This window comes from Phodopus roborovskii, unplaced genomic scaffold (genome assembly GCF_943737965.1).
Source record: "Phodopus roborovskii unplaced genomic scaffold, PHOROB, whole genome shotgun sequence".
Classification (NCBI taxonomy): Eukaryota; Metazoa; Chordata; class Mammalia; order Rodentia; family Cricetidae; genus Phodopus; species Phodopus roborovskii.
Genome location: NW_026126582.1, coordinates 1 through 18,116, shown reverse-complemented (window position 1 = coordinate 18,116; position 18,116 = coordinate 1). Strand labels below are relative to the sequence as shown.

Below are 18,116 nucleotides of genomic sequence, written 5' to 3'. Positions count from 1 at the left end.
CATTAGAAGAAACATCAGGAGAAACTAACAACATTTTTTGTAGGATTATCCCTTACAATTTTTGGGAATACAAAAGGATGTATTAGTACAAATTGTAATGTCTATAAACTGATTATCAATTTTTCCAAAAACTGAGCAAAAGCTGATGGACCAAAAATTTAATTAATAAAAGCTTGAAAAGTTAGGCCCTAAATCTATACAGAGAAAGGAAACTTCTAATGATAAAAGAAAATTAACTCCTTAAATCAGGAATGCCATGGCTGGCACCTGAGCCCAATCTCAGAAAAGGGGAGGTAATCCCTCACCATCTAAGTAAACATTCCTTTGCCTGTTAATTGCTGTTTGTAAAGATTTTGAAATAACCATTAACCTCCATTATGTCAATTTCTTTTATAACAACCAAAATTCAGGAAGATTTCTGTATTCTCTCCTCTGTTAAACTCTTTTGAGCCATCCATATAGATTTCTCTGGCTCTCAGGTCATTTTGGCCTTGACCATTTCTTACTGTTTCACTCTGCAAGATAGTCATGGGAGATGGAGATCTCCAATCTTGATGTCTGTCTCTCTTAATCTCAAGCAATTCAAGTAGTACCTATTGTTGGGATTCACATATTCACAATCATACTTCAGACACTCAAACACTCACGTGTGTGCCCACACCACACATACAGAGCATACATACATTGTTTAGCTCTCTTTTTCTTTAGACCAAGATTAATTTGTTGAAATAAAACATCCTTAATTGAAATCTCTTGTAATGCAGCTGTTATAGATAACCTTTGAATTATGAGCATCCAAAATCTGAACAAATCCCAATAAATTTACCAGTTTCTGACAGGATGCATTAATTTTTCCATTACACAGCAGCTCCTAAAACTGCAGGCCTCTAGGTCTGGTCCTGCCTTTCCTCACTGGGCCTGGGTTTGCCCCCTGCAGTTTATCTGTGACTATAGCTGCTTGAAAAGTAAATAACCACCATTGGCACCCACAGTTCCTGCAGACCTGGTGCATATGCAGGGCCTAATCTTTGCTTCCCTAAACCCTGGAGCAGCATGGGGGGGGGGAGGACAGTAGGGCAGGGGATCTGTAAAGTGGGGGGAACTCTCCTTGAGGAGCAGCTAGGCAGAATGACCTGCTGCATTTGCCTAGCAGAGGAAGGAGCAATGTTAGGGGAGTCATGATAATAGTCCCACTCATATTTGGCCACCTCCTCTTCAGGGTCAGCCTCTTTCCCTGCAGAGAGGTTGCCTGGGTCTCTCTTTCTTTTCCTTTTCTTCTTTTGCATTGCCTTTTGTTTCTTTTCCTCCATTTATTACTCTTCCCTTTAATGATATTGCCTAACTTTAATGTGCTGAATCCCTTTCCTACTCTTGCCTTCCCTTGCCTTTTTATTCTCCTTTCCTTCTCTTACCTTCCTTTGACTTATATCGTCTTGCCTTCCAATCCCTTCCTTTGCCTTCATAACTCTTCTTTTCTCTTGCTTTTACTTGCCTTGCTTACCATTTTTTATTGTTTCATTTCCTTACATTTCCTTTAATTTCCTTACATTTCCTGCCATTTTCATCCTTTCACTTCCCTTTTTTTTCTTTAGCTTCATTTGCCTATCCTTGACTTGCCTTGCCATGCCTTGTTTTCCATTTTTATTTCTTTTTCTTCTTTTTCTTTTCTTTTCTTTTACCCTCTTTCCCATCCATTCTCTTCCTCTCTTTTTGCGGGGCTGAGAGGCTGCCCCTTTACTAGGTTTTTGATTCCTCCTTAGGACTTCCTTCAATTTGAGTCCCATTCTTGGCAAACTTGGAATGGCACTCATTCCTCCAATGCCTTTTACGTCTTGGGCAAATGACAGGAATCTTTTTTAGGACTTCCACCCTGTCCACCTTATTACAGCCTTTTTTCATATGACCTGATTCTCCACAATTACAACAAGTGGGGGCTGGATTCTTACCATAGCCTGTTTCACAAAAGCAGAGAATTTCTTCCCTTGCATAGCAGCTGCATAAGCCATCCCATGCACAACAGCAGGTGAGGCATCTGCACATACTTTTATGTAATCCTGTATTGACCCTGTTTTCCTTATGAGCCTGATTAAATCTTTACACAACGTATTAGCATTTTCCCATGCTAGTTGTTTTAAGTAAAACTCTTTGCGGTGGCATCAGACACTTTCAAAACTTTTTCTGCTAGCATATGTTTCAAGACTGATATGAACATTATCTGTTCCTTTGAGCCCGAGCTTCCCATCCTAACTTCCCAGATTACTCACCTTTAACCAGCCTATCTTCACTTGCGGGACTGCAGTTCCCTTGGAGAGTGCCTATCCACCCCTTTAAAAGAAAGAAAGAGTAAAGAGTTACCTGTCACACCTAGCACCTGTTCCAGACTCAGTTGGGCAATCACCTGTGGGGTCCTGAACACTTTTCCCCAGGAGGCGTATCCATGTGTGGTGCAAACCTCTGGACTGGTAGCCATTGAGATTTCTCTCAGTCATTGCTACACTGTCTCCACTGTGGCTGGTGTGGCAGTGGTTTATGGCATACTTTAGAAATTCCATGTTTGCAAGTACATACTCTTGTATTAGCAATCCATTTGTTGTACCTTTTGCCCATCCTCCTGGCAACTGACACCTGTTTTCAAATGTCATTATTCCCATTTACTACAGGCAATTGTGTTTATACCTTTGACTTACACATTCCAGTTTTCATAGATACCACATGAGATATTGAATTTTCATCATTCCCTCATTCTTGTAAGGGATTTTATGTACACACACACACCTACCTCAACTAATATACTCCAGTATCCATATATAACACACTGAGCATAGACTTGTTTACATTTATGCACTCACACAAATGATTTTACTGAATGATAGATGGATGGATTTGTTTACCACCAGCACATCATAGTTCTGCTCTTGCTTTGTGACCTCACCAAAGCCAGGTATTAGCAGAGTATATTGCCATGAAAGTGTCATGGTGTCTCATGAAATCCTCCATTTTCCAATTAGCTAAGTGATTGAGTACTTTTCTGAGTTAACATACTGTTTCTCATATGGAATATTTTGTTGATGAATTTCTACTATTCATTGTAAAGCTTTTGTGACAATATTTCACTTTGTAGACCAGACTAGCTTGGAATTTCTGATCCCCTTTCTCCTGAATGCTGGGATCATAGGCATGCATTACCTCATCTGACTCACTGTGATGTATAAAATCTGGCCATTTGCTGGCCATGAGGTTAAGAAATTTATTCATGAGACAACATAAAGCAATTTGTATTTCATCATTTGAAATTCTATTTAGCTCCATGCTCCACTTTTTAATTGAGTTGTTTCTTTTTTTTTTTTTTTTTTTTTTTTTGAGTTCTGATGGGAGATGTAATTTTGTAAATATGTTTCTCTTATTGATTAATGAAAAAAAACACTGTTGGCAAATAGGAGAGCAAGATAGGTGGGACTAGGAGACAAGGAGGATTCTGGGAGATGTAGTAGAGAGGAGTCAATATGTAGGCCATGGGAGAAGAGTCCAGACCCTTTCTCCAATAAGGTAAGACAACGTGGAAAAACATAGATTGATACAAACGGGCTAATATTTAATACAGAACTAGCTGATAAGAAATGCTAGTAACAGGCCAACAGCTTTATAACTAATAGAGACTGTGTGTGTTATTTTGGTGCTGATGCAGTGGTAGTCCCTGGCTGGCCAAAAAGTGTTCATAATGGAGTTCTTTGTATATTCTAAATACTAACCATCTGTCAAGTGTATCACCCATAGAGACTTTCTGATTCTTCACTCAAATGATGTCTTTTGCTATACAAAAGCTTTTTAGTTTTAAGTCATTCCATTTGCCAATTGCTGGTGTTAATGCCTGTGAAACCGGGGTCTGTTCAGAAAGTCCCTTCCTATAGCAACGAGTTCAAGCCTATTCCCTACCATGTCCTACTGTCTTTCAGAATAGCAAATCTAATATCAAGGTCCTGATCCACTTGGAGTAGAGCTCTGTGCAAGACAAGAGCATGATCTAGTTTGAGTCTTCTACACACAGCTACCCAAGTTGGCCAGCATGAAGATGCTGTCTTTTCTCCTATGTATTTTCAGCTACTCTGTCAAAACCTCACATGGTTTATAGGTGTATGAAAAGTCTGTGTCCTTAATTTTACACTACTGAACAATATGTCAGTTTCTATACCAGTACACTGTTACTTTTATTATTATAGTTCTGTAGTATCACACAGTCAGGATTGTAATATCTCTAGCAGTTCTTTTAATTGATAAGAATTGTTTTGGTTATCCTTGGTTTTTTGTGTTGTCCCCACAATTTAAAATTAATTTTAAATTTTGTAACAAATCATATTTTAGTAACTTTTGGTAGGACAGCCATATTTACAATATTAATCCTACTAATTCTTAAGCATGTGTCTTTCTTTTCCTCTGACACCTTCTTCAATTTCTTTCAATGTCTTCTTTTTAATTACTTTTATTTATTTTATTATTACTTTAACTTTTTATTATACAAGTCTTCTGCTTCCTTAGTTAGATTTTTTCCCCACCACTCCCTTGTCCCACCAGTCCCTCCGACTATTACAATGGGATTGTTTCTCTGAGATAGACACAAAATTCTACCACTTGAGGAGCCACTAGCATTTAGTAGTTGCTGGGAAAGAGAGCCATCTTTCTTAAATGACAGGATCTTGGAACACTGATCACACTCCAGGGCAGGGCTCACTCCAAGAGTAGTTGAGGTGTGTGCAGTAAAGAATAAAACTCACTCTGTAGACCAGATTGGCCTCAAACTCACAGAGCTCTTCGTGCCTCTCCATCACAGATGCAGGGATTAAAAGTGTACCACCACCAAATTCTCAACAGAAGAATCCCAACTGGCCAAGAAACACTTAATTGATTCAGCATCTATAGCCTTCCTTCTGGAAATGGAAATCAAATTGACGCTTAGATTCCATCTTACACCTGTCAGATCAAAAACACATCATGCAGGAGAGGATGTGGAACAAGGGGGAAATTCCTGCATTGCTGGTCAGAGTGCAAACTTGCACAGCCGCTTTGGAAGTAAGTGTGGCAGTTACTCAGTAAACTGGGAAGCAATCTTCCATAAGACCCAGCTATACCACTCCTAGGTATATACTCACATGTTGTTCAATTATACCACAAGGACACTTGCTAAACTATGTTCATAGGAGCATTATTCATAATAGCCAGAATCTGGAAATAAACAATTTAGATGTCCCTCAACTGAGGAATGGATACAGAAACTATCCTACATTTACACAATGGAGTATTACTTAGCTGTTGAAAACAAGGACACCAGGAAATTTGAAGGCAATAGGATGAAGTTAAAAAAAAAAAAAGTATTTCATGTAAGGTTACCCAGACCAAGAAAGACAAATAAGACATATGATATGATATGTACTCACTTATGAGTGGATATTAGCTGCAAAATAGATATGCAGTAATCCACATCCACAGAGAGACTAGGTAACATGGTAACTAGGTAGCTAAGTTTATGGGGATTGCCCAGATATCTCTGGGAAAGGGAAACAAGAGATTTGAATAGACTGAGGGTGGGTGGGGGATGGGGAACATGAGCATTCAGGTTGGGATGGGGGCAGAGGGGATAGTATTGAAAGAGACAACTAAAAGGGAGGGGGCATTTCAGACTATGATAAAAATCTGGCACAAGGAAATCTCCCAGGAATCTATAAGGATGACCCAAGCTAATACTCCAAGCAAGAAGCCTGCATGATAGGCCCTTGGCATATATGCGACAGTTTGTAGGTCAGTCTCCTTGTAAGACTCCTAACAGTGTGAGCAGGATCTGTCTTTGTCTCTTTTACTGGCTGCTGCAATCCTATTTCTCATACTGGATTGTCTGGTCAAGCTTTAATATAAGGGAAGGTTCCTAGTCTTACTTCAACTTACTATGCCATGTTTTGTTGATATGAATGGGAGCCCTGCCCTTTTCTGAATAGAAATGAAAGAGGAGTCGATGGGGATGTGGTGGACAAGGGGAGGTAGCTGGGAGAGGAGGGAGGAGAAACTGGCCAGGATGTAAAATAAATAAGTAAATGATTAACTAAAATTATTTTTTAAAAAAGAAGACAACCCAAAGTTGTGTGGGTAAGTCTGGTGGTTATGGAAGTAAAATACAATGTATGAAATTCTTGAGAATTTATAAAAATATTATTTTAAATAGAAAATGTCTTCCTATAAAGACCATTATCTTTGGTCAAATGCATTCCCTAAGCAAATTAATTTTCTGGTTGCATCTATAACATTTTTAATTTTCCTTCTCTTTAACATTCAACATGATAAATACAATTTTTAAAAACAGAAAGTGTTAGGGATGTAGTTCAGTGATAGAACATGTACCTAATATGCATAAGTTCTACGTTTGTGTCTGTTCTCAAGTACAATAACAGAAAAACAATCTTAAAAATAAATACAATTCAGAAGTATTTACTTAAAAAGAAGGTATTGGAAAGGTTGGGGGCATAAGTAGTCAAGTGCTTGCCTACCATATATTAGGCCCTTGCTATGGTTCCCAGGTATATGACAACAAAAGACAACAAAAAATAAAAAGGTATCAGACAACCACTAACATAGCCAGGTTTCAAAACTTATTGTCTTGCACAAAAAGTCCAGATCAAGTCCATACTCACCTCTGCTCTTCCATCCTGCAGGTGTACTTATTTCAGTATGGCAAACCATGCTGAGGTACAACAGGGACCTGGTGCTTGAGATACTGTTCCCTGGCAGGGGGAGATAGCCTTCCTATCTATAAGAGTATGTGACTACCAAGAAAGCCAAGGTGAGAGGCTTGAGATCCCAAAGAGGACAGGCCTTTAGAAAGGCCTGATGTATATGATGTCCACAGGAGACACCTACAAGCTCCATCCTAGTACTTGTACTGCACTGGATGACAGGAAAGCAAAGAGAACATTTGGAACTTCTTGGGGTATTGGTAAAAGAAGACAGAGATTAAAAGATTGAGCGAATACTCCAAACTTCAGGTGTTGTTCCACAAGTGGAAACAATGAGCCTTGGGAAACTAAGGGAAACCACCTCTAATTAAAACAAAACTGAGCACCTATAGAGTCAAAGAACCTGTCTAACAAATGCAAATCTTAAAAGATCACTTATGAAGTCACCTCTCCATGCTAATACCAAGAACAAGCCTGGTCTCCTATGAAACTGTAACTGATAAATTATCCAGAGTTACACATACAAAGAAATTTAAATTAGAATCGTAGAAAAGAAAAGATCTTCCTGGTAAAAAAGAGGCCCAAGTCTCTAGACTGAGCCTGTGCACGAGAAGTTCTCTGTGAGAAGGTGACAAGAATTAGCTAAAATGTCTATTGATTTTAAAGGTCAACTGGAGACTAGCCACAGAGTTTAGAATCCCAAGAGCCTCTACTTTCAATTCTACACTGACCAACTTCCTCCCATGGACCTTCCCTAAATGCCTCTATCAAAAATAAGGGAGGAGCAGAGGCACAGGTTTAAAAGAGAGTCCCAAAGTCCCAGAGCATGTGCCATCTCACAGTGAGGAACTAAGCCTCTGAAGCTTCACAGAGAGGAGCTACCATGAGAGTTAAAGGAAAAGGCTGAGTCCTTTCCACTGCCCCTCTGTGCCTACAATGGTGGGGTAACTGTATATTACTCACATGGAAGCAGAGACAGAGCAATTAACAGAGACGCTGAGCCACTTGGACCCCAATGCACAGAAAGCCAGGACAGACTCAGTAAAAGAGACAAACCCTGGCAAACCCGAGGAATGCACCAAGGTGGTTGCAGTAGTGAAGCAGAGAACAGTGTCCCTGGGACTTAGCTCCTTGTCCTGTTGAAGGGAAGGCCTGATCCTGTCTCTGTAGAAGCAGCAGACATCAGTGTGAACTGACCCTCATATGCAGCAGAACTACCACATCACTCCTGTACTGAAAACCTCTCTATTAACTCTGCGTTTTGTCCTTCATAAACACTACCTTCTACTCTCCTTTCTGGCCACAGGTCCTTATAACCTATGCAACTGTCTAATTATAATAATAACAAAAAAAGAAGTCCTACAAAAAGTACGAGTACAATTAAAAACCATGGTAAAAGTCTGGTACATAAATACTGAATATGAGCTTACTGAGCAATACCTAATGATTGGGGAAAGGAGAACAGAGTAAAGATGTGAAGTTATGAGAGCAAATGAAAACATGCCCAGAGATAGGGAACAATCACAAAACAAAGGCTTTCAGAACAGACCACACAGCCACAACAAGCTGAGAAAGCAGAGGTGCAGGATTTCTGCATTTTATTTTTTTCATATCCCCTGAAAAGGCAAAGAAGAACCACAAAGTATAACAGTGCTCTCCTTCTTACTCAAATGTTGAATGACTTAAATGGCAATTACACTTTTAAGAGTATAACAAAGGGTGGAAAACAGCAACACAACTGGCCACACTATAGATTAGATAAACCAAGGGTGTTTTGTTTTGTTTTGAAGACTAGGAAGCATTGGAAGCTCAAAAATTCAGAATTCCCCCACAAAAATGGCAGGGGGTCCTTGATCATTACCACTTTATTATCAATAGTGTCTTGGGCTGTAGGCGATCTTGACTGTGACCTGTAGCTACTATAATAAGGAGAAGGATATCTTCTTCTGTACTTGTAATCATAATCTTCATATCTATCATAGTCTTGCTCATACCCCTCTATCATTGTAAGAATCTCGTTATCACCAGGCATTGTCACCACCATGGCCTTCATTCCCAGCACTTGGGAGCAGAGGCAGGCAGATCTCCGAGTTTGGGACCAACCTGGTCTACAACAGCTAGTTCCAGGACAGCCTCCAAAGCCACACAGAAACCCTGTCTTGAAAAAAAAATAATAATCTCATCATCTACCACCACTGCTTTCTCCTCCACCACCATCATATGTTGGTCTGCCCATGTAAATCCCTGGTGTAGGCATGTGTGCTCTCTTGGTGATATAACAATCCACATAAATTCTGCTACCTTCCAGCTCTGTCCAATTTGTCATTTCCATAGCCTCCTTAGAGTCCTCTATCCTCTGAAAAAACCCAAAAGCAAGTTCACATGTGTTGGGGGACCATCACCATCTTCACAACCCCACGTCTCTGAGATAGAAAATTACTGCATCTTAAGAAATAAACAGAATGTTCAGCAGAACATTCCAAGGTACAAGCTTGAGGTTTCACAGCCAGCTAAAGAATAGCTCAGGGCTATCCCCCCTGCTGCAATTTACAGCCAATTATAGGTTAGCTAAACCCATTAGGGCATTCCTTCTACTGCCTACATGCCAGTGCCCATGCCATGGCTATGTGCAAACCCTGCTCACATCCTGCCCATGGTCCTATATAAGCCTCCCATGAGAAAATAAAATTTGTCAGCTTGATCAGAGGATATTGTCTTTCTGTCCATTCTTTGTATTCCCTTGCTCCCCCCATTACCATCTAGGTATTCCCAGGTTCATCTTGACTGCCCCATGGGTCAGGGCAGAATTGATGCCCAAAGTTGGCTAGCAGAGGACATATGGGGGGCGGGGGGGGACACCACTCACAGAAAGAAGGATTTTTCCCAGGGTGTCTACAATGGATGGTGTTATTTTCTTTCTGGTGACCCACTGACAAGAAAGAACTCCAGAGGGTGGTAAGCATCGGTGCAGATCCTACAGTGAGGTAACTGATGGGACAAGCAATTTCTCAGAAACATCTGTTTCTTTTTGGGCTCAAGGAAGCTCTATGGATGTGAGGAATTCAGGCATGACTGGACGTAGAGACCTGTAGCCTTAGGAGCTGCAGCCATATAAAAAATTAATACATCCTGTCAGAAACTGTTTTAAGACCTTATTTTTTAAAAAAAGGGGGGGGGGGGTGACATAGATGAATTCATTGGGGTTTGTTCAGATTTTGGATGCTCATAATTCAAGGGTTATCTACAGGGGCTGCATTACAAGATATTTCAAATAAGGATGTTTTATTTCAACAAACTTATCTTGGCCTAGAAAAAGGAGGGCTAAAAGATGTATGTATCTATGTATGTATGTTCTGTATATATGGTGTGGCCACACATGTGTGTATTAAATGGGGTTATGAATGTGTCATTCCTAAAGGTACTATTTGAATTGCTTGGGATATAATAAAAAAGGGACATCATGTCAGTGTCTTGATTCAAAGGGTTGACGATCTGAGCTTCCAATGGCTGACCCCAGAATGTGTTGGCAGGAAATAGCCAAAGTCAACATGGCCTAAGAGCCATACGGGCTTCTATGGATTGTTCAATAGAGTTTAACAAAGGAGAAAATACAGAAATCCTCTTATTTATATGGTTAATAAAAAAAAGAAATTGAGAGGAGAGCTTAATGTATGAGGCCTAGAAAGGTGACAGTGAAGATGCAAATGAGACCATGTCAGCTAACAAAAGCTTTGCAGGTCAGATGAGAAAAGAAATTTCAAAAGTATTTAGGACAGTATGTTACATCCTAAAGAAATTAGTCCTCAAAGATTAGAAATTTAAAAGATAGCTTTGTGATCATCAAATGATTTCCAAAGACTATTGTGAAATATTTAATGGTTACATCCTTAAAAAAAATCTACTCATCTACCTGGCAATTTAAAACCTTTAAGCAATATTCTAAAAGGACATAATGATCACAATTCACCTAGACAGCTAACTAAAGAGGGTAGACAAATTCATCTACAATTGGAGAATGCTATCCAGCATCAACAGATATGCTATATTGAGTATGCAAGACCATGGGAGGCTTAAGGGCTTTCCACACAACATAGTCTGACTTCTTTCTTGTGGGAAAAGGGGACCATTGTTGTGGTTGCATTTACTTGTTTCCCCAGCTAAAGTTTTAAATCCTTACTTTAAAGCAGTAACTTCTATGGTACAAAAAATCCTATATGGAGTCTAAGAGATAGGTTTTGGCAGGGAACCAAGAGTAGTGCATGTTCCCTATACTAAACAGCAAGCTGATTGGTTATTTCAAAACTTTTACAACAAGGAATTAGTGGGTAAAGGCATGTTTATTTAGGTTGGGGGGGGGTTACCTCCCTTTATCTGAGAGAGGGCTCAGGTGCCAGCCATGGAATTCCTGGTTTAGGGAATTAATTTTCTTTTACAATTAGATGTTCTCTTTCTCTGTATAGATTTAGGGCCCAAGTTTTTAAGCTTGTATTAATTATAATTTTTAGTCCATCAGCTTTAACTCAGTTTTTGAGAAAAAATGATAATCAGTTTCCAGCTCATAGACTGTTCCAATTTGTGCTAATGCATCTAAAATTGTAAGGGTAATGCTGTACAAAATGCTGTTAGTTTCTCTGATGTTTCTTCTAATGGAAAAGCAACTTATGTTATTGATGGAAAAGAATATGTAGTACAGACTGATCCAGATTCAGCTCAGATATTTGAGTTATGAGCTGTTGCAATAGTTTTTCAGCTTCTAATAAATAATTCATCTAACTTTATATATTGATAGTCATTATGTTTTCAGAGCTCTTCATGTTTTAGAGACAGTACATTGGAACTAGTAATAATCAGGTTAAAATACTGTTTGAGAAAATTCAGAGTGCCATTCATTATAAAGCGAGTCACTGTGCTTTATGGGTCATATAAGAGCTCATTCAAACCTTCACAGCCCACAGGCTGAAGATAATGAATCAGCTGATAGACTGACAAAAATGTTCGCTTTATCTCAGGGTAAAATTAGCTTAGCAATCACACAGTAATAGTCTAAGAAACAGTTTGGTCTAACTACAGAGACTGATAGACAAATTGTCAAACAATGTGATGTGTGTGATAATACTTACCTGTAATTTATATAGAGTAAATCTTGATAACTGCTTCCTTATCATTTATGACAAATGGATTTTACTCATATTGCAGAATTTGGCAGATTAAAATATGTGCACATGGCATTAGATATGTATTCAGGCTTCTTAATGGCTATTGCACAAACTGGAGAAGCCACTAAGCATGTGATAAGTCACTGTTTAAAATGTTTTGCTTACATGGGAGTTCAAAAAATTATAAAGACAGACAATGGGTCAGCACATGCTAGTAAAACATTTCAGCAATTTTGTACCCAAAGAAAAATTAAACAAATAACAGGAATTCCTTGTAACACTCAAGGCACGGAATTGAGGGAGCATGCTCATAGCTCCTTGAAAATACAACTTAAGGAGAGAGCAGTCATTCTCCTAGTCTCCACTTGATGCATTAAATCATACACTCTTTGTTTTAAATTTTTTAAATGTGGATGCCCATGCTATCTTGTGCCAGACAAATTTTGGCATGATGGTATATGAGCTACTTACTCAAGGCAAATGCAAAGATCCATTCACTAGACGATGAAAAGGGCTAATATGGGGTCCTAGTATGGAGTCAAGGGGGCCGGGGGGGTCGAGGAAGTCTAGGGACATGTTTGTGTTTTCTTTCAGGAAGAAAATAAATCCCCTTGGCTGCCAGACCATTTGGTGAGGTGCATGGAACAGAGGAAAACCAGACCTGAGATCTCGGGAGCATAATTCTCCTCTCTTTCACCCTCTCTCCAGAACAGGCAAAGCTTAGACCTGTTGTTTTTATAACAAGGAGGAATTTGTGCAGCACTCAAGGAGGAATGTTGCTTCTATACACATCACAGGAGTGACAAAAGACAGTATGGTCTAGGTCAGAGAAGGGTTGGAAAAAAGAAGAAATAGCAAGAACAGAAACTAGGCTGGTTCCAAAAGTAGCTCTCAGCCTTTTAGGACCCCTTGCTGGCTACCTAATTCCACTTCCCTTCCACCCTTGGGCCATTAAGAGGTTAACTGCCTTTATGTGCCAACAGATTGACTCCCTAATACTCCCTAAGAGCAAAGCCTATCCAAGAACCCTATCACAGGCTTGACTTCAAGGAGTGTGGTGAGCATTTAGAAGGTGACAACCCAGAACCAAGGGGACCACTTCCCAGGGAAGCCTCCTTCTGCTATTGATAAACCTAAAACATCTCCCACGGAGGTGAACCTTGTGTGAGTGCAATGAAGAGGCTGCCAAAAGTGCCTATCCTGGGCTTCATGAGAGTATACCTGGTTGCATGAAGTTTGATGCCAGAAAAACCCTTCCCTCCACAAAAAGGCATAGAGGCTGGCCTCAGCAATCTTGCCTGTGAAGGCTGGGTTAGCTTGTTTCAGGATATATGTCACATATCCATCTAGGGAGACCAGGATTCCTGCTCCCACTCATGGTGAGATAGTGTCAATAGCCCACCTTCTTACTTGGGGAAAAGAGAGGAATTGCATAAGCCTTAGAGATTGCTAGTTTTTTCTCAGCTACTGTCAGTCCTGATCTACGTTCTCCCCCCCCCCACAACTTCCTGAGAAGTAGAATTTGGGGCATATAGGAATATAGTTAGGTTACTTAGTAACCCCTCCTTATACAGGTAACTCTTGAGACCTCTTCCCCTGCTAACAATGTGCTTATTTCTACCTACATTTCCTCATGAGTGAGGGGAAAGGCAACATTCGCCTAACACTCCCAGTTCTCAGTTAAACAGGCATATTTCCTTCCTGGGTGAAAACAGTCTTCAAACCAAAACCCTTGAGCAATCCCATCAGGAAACCTAGAAAGGCCCCCTCCCATAAAAAATGAGGGCCTCTCTCCACTGGTGGCTTGTCAAAGATGGGCACTGTTCTGATGTTCCACCCCCCCCCCCCAAGACAGGAACTTTAATGGCTGGCAAAGATCCAAAGTCAGGGTACTGGTGAGAACCCCTCAGAGTGTTCCTAACACAGGCAGTCATGAGCCCTAAGGTCCTCAAAGATCTCACCTGCTCTTCTCTGTTATTATACCAGAGAGGAGAAGATATTGGGAACATCACCATCCCCACAACCCCAGTTCTCTGAGATAGAAAATTACTGCCTCTTAAGAAATAAACAGAATGTTCAGCAGAACATTCCAAGGTACAAGCTTGAGGTGTCACAGCCAGCTAAAGAATAGCTCAGGGCTATCTCCCCTGTTGCAATTTATAGCCAATTATAGATTAGCTAAACAACTTAGGGCATTCCTTCTACTGACCTTCTCACTTCCGTGCTATACGTGCCAGTGCCCATGCCATGGCTATGTGCAAACCCTGCTCACATCCTGCCCATGGTCCTACATTAGCCATCCCACAGAAAATAAAATTTGTCAGCTTGATCTGAGAATATTGTCTTGCTGTCCATTCTTCCATGTCCCTTGCCTCCTTTTTCTTCTAGATGTTCCCTGGTTCGTCATTGACAGCCCTTCCCGTCGGGGCACATGTGACCTCACAGTTCGCGATCATAAACCATATTCACACCATCCAACACTCCATATAGAAAAAATACTTCACAAAACCTCTCTCTGTTGTGTACAAACTGAGGCCAAACACTTCCAGGCAAGAGTGGAATCTGGATTTGCCCTGCTGCCTGTATGTCTTCTGTGATTACACATTGGAGAATGGACTCTGACTTCTAGTATATAGGATCAACTTTGAGATCATATACTATGAGGGTGGAACCTGGACCAAGTGTGATGTCTATAATAATGCCTCCCTTGACCTTGACCTGGATTTGATCTTGATCAAGAATGGGATTCAGAATGTTTGGAAACCCTTGATGGATTATGAGATCCTGACCTGTTCTCTGATTTTACTTGAACAGCGTTCCCATTGGAGATTTGACTGAGAGAGAGAGACTTGTTTACTTAACCAAGGACCCATTCGTTCTGTTATATATTTTTAATTCTACTTCACTCTTGATTTCTACTTCTCTTCATTCTTCAATGCATTTTCCCTGTTCCATACTTGGTGTATTCTTCTCCAATCAAAAATTCAAAATAGCCTAAAATTTTTCAAGTGCTTCTAGCTAACCAATATTCTGTTCAATTTTTTTCTCCCATCTAATACTAATTTTCTGATCTTTAATACTTTTTCATTAGCCTTCCTTTATCTTGATTTATCTCAACATTCTTGGAAAACAACTCTTCAATTTCCTCATGAGCATTAACCCTGAAGATAAAGTGAGTGTATCAGATGAGATATCTTCTCAATAAGTTCTATATTTAAACACCAACTTATTTTCAGACAATGGAGTTGTAGAGCACTCACCTAGCATGCCTAAGCTCTGGCTTCCTCTTCCAGCAAATCTGCCCTGAAAGTTGTTCTCCTCTACCTCAAATTTACAGGGCCGGGAGTTCCCAGAATTACATAAGAGACAAGTCTTGGCTGGAGGGTCAAAGGCCTAGTCACCTAGCTATTTTAATGGGGAGGAGGAAGGCAATGGCAACAGTGGCTGCTGTGTTCCCACTCCCTCTAGCTTGTATGCTCAGTCAGGCAAAATGGCCTAATATATCATCATTATTTCTTCTTCTTCTTCTTCTTCTTCTTCTTCTTCTTCTTCTTCTTCTTCTTCTTCTTCTTCTTCTTCTTCTTCCTCCTCCTCTTCCTCCTCTTCTTCCTCCTCCCCTCCTTCTTTTTCTTTTTGTTTTTTTTCCAATACAGGGTTTCTCTGTATTGCTTTAGGGAGAAGCTGTGTACACCAGGCTGGCCTCCAACCTCACAGAGATCAGCCTGCTTCTGCCTCCAGAATGCTGGGATTAAAGGGGTGCAGCATCGACGTCTGGCTTTATTTCTTATTTGACACTATCTCCCAAAATTTTTTATCTTAGTTCTAACCCCCACCCTATCTCCAATAGGTATGAGCCAGTAAGACAGCAGAACCAGGAAAAAAGAATCTAGCTTCCTTGTACTCTTGTAAACAGCAACAGCACAGATTTAGATCTACCATGTGTATTTGGTCAGGCTTCTTGCAAGTCAGTCTTATTCTCTTGCTAGGTTCCAGGGCGCTTTCCCACAGAACATCTCTGTCTCTAGTACTGAATGAAATAATATATGCCCAGTAAGACAGCAGAACTAGAACCCAGGTAAAGATTTTTGCAGGCTTAAGTAGAAGGAACTGTAGCAAACTTCAATAAAACCTGATCCCTGGCCCTGGCACAGGGCCACTAATTGCTTGCCTCTTTTTCTAATTTGTGTGCACAACTTACTCTTTCCTGTTTGTATCTTTCTTTTTCTAACTGATGTAATTCCCTTTGTTCTGTAACATACTCCATGAATTTCTGCCCATTCAGCACAAATGCAATTGATTGCTCTTGTTCCCATTTTTCAATCCATGCTTCTTCAATTCCTCTTCCGTCTGAAACAGAAACAATGACATGTTATTTATGTCAAACCTTGGTGTTAATCTCAAATGAAAAAAATTATGTAAAGATAGACTCTTTCCATTGTCATCACCCTTCTGATAGCTGAACCCACATGAATACGGTGTTGAATGAATGGAAACCCAACTGAGAGTTCATTTAGACACATACACACTAAAAAGGAAAATAAGCAAGGACCTGGTCTGAAATTGGAGGTTGTGATGCCTGAAGTTGGAAGAAGCACTGGGAATATCAACATTATCTAGACAGGGTGTATCATAAACAGTACTATGGAACAACCACACACTACCCAGGTTTAAATATGGAGTCAACCTCTTAACTAGCAGTTAAGGTGGATAAGTTCTTTATATCTCAGTTCTCATCACTACACATGGAAATAATATTAACTTATAGGGCTATTGGACAATGACATGAATAAATGAAATACCATTGCATACTACCAGATAAAGGCCCAATAAAAGCTATTTAGTACTATTACTACATAGAAAATAATAACGTACACAGGGCTTTTGTAAAAGTTTGCCTCATGGTATAGGTGTAAATGTCATCCTATAATTTACTGTGAAGTCTTAACCCTAGTACCCACACTTCATTGTTATTATCTGAAGACAGTCTTTAAAGGTAAGTGGGTTCACCAAAACAAGAAATGCAAATATAGCGTGTATTCACTCATAGGTGGATACCAGACAGAGAGCAAAAGATACCCAATCAATCCATAAGCCCAGAGAGAAGCTTGAACCCTCTTCCAGAAACAGTTGATAGGGGTAAACTAATAAAAGGGTCTACACCCTCACTCATTCGCCTACTTTAGCAGCCATCACAGGCTACAGAAAAATATGTAGGCCTCTGACTCAGCATATGACACAAAGAAAATTTAGATCCCCTGGCCTGGAGCCTAAGGCTAAAACTGAACACAAAGGAAACTCCAGACCTGATCCACCACTACCACCACCACCACCACCAAACCTCCTAGATTCTTGGTTCCTGGATACTGTTTGGCCCACAGAAGATACTCCAGGGAGACCAAAACCTCCCCCCTGAGTCTCCAGGAATACAATTCTGAAAATTATTGTTATCTATGAATAGGCCACCTGCAATAAAAAAGACAAAACTATAGAAACCATAGAATGATACCTCTCAGCACTGACTAATGAGAATAATTGGTACACAGTTATTTCAGGCCAAAATATGACTTTGAAAATTCCCAATTGTTCCCCAAATATCTATCAATCAGAAACCTAACCCATATCTACTGATGTAATGTTGTAAATTTTTGCCTTTAAAAACCTGACAGTAGACAAGGAACTTGCTTCCTCTGATGGCTGCTGCATCAGCTGGCTAGATGAATTCCCTGTCATGGTTGGAGGAACAATAAACCTTATGCATTTACATCATTGGGTCTTTTGTTTTCTTGGTGGTCTTTGGGGATCCTTATGACTGGGGCACAACACAGATGGAAGCAGATGCAGAATGTCACGTCTACCTCTGCCAGCAAGGAAACACGACCACTACTCTTCTTCAAGCAGTTTATTCAGGAACCTTGTACATCAGCTTCTGTCTCCCCCAGGCCCAGCAAGCCCTTAAATGTGTGCTCACTGCCCAATCAGCTCATGCCACTTGGTAGGATCCCGGATAGGCCACAAAAGGAGGAAGTGCACCAGATCCATCAAGTACTTCCAAATAAGAATTATTTACAGCTAAGATCGGCATCCAACCAGGCGCCAACTTGGGCCAGAAGCCCCCCATATCAGAAATCTTCAACTAACCAATGGGTCAAATTCTTAGTAAGGGTGGAGTGATAATATGAACAAAGGAGTCAAGATCATGTTAGGGAAACCCACAAAATCAACAGACTTGAGGTCTAATGAGAGA

At 40.2% G+C, this 18,116-nt stretch overlaps 1 pseudogene; it reads right to left on the bottom strand.

The window, feature by feature from the left end:
• Positions 1-8,587: 8,587 nt before the first annotated feature.
• LOC127236271 (transformer-2 protein homolog alpha-like) lies at positions 8,588-16,219 on the bottom strand (annotated as a pseudogene).
• Between the last annotated feature and the right edge of the window lie 1,897 nt (positions 16,220-18,116).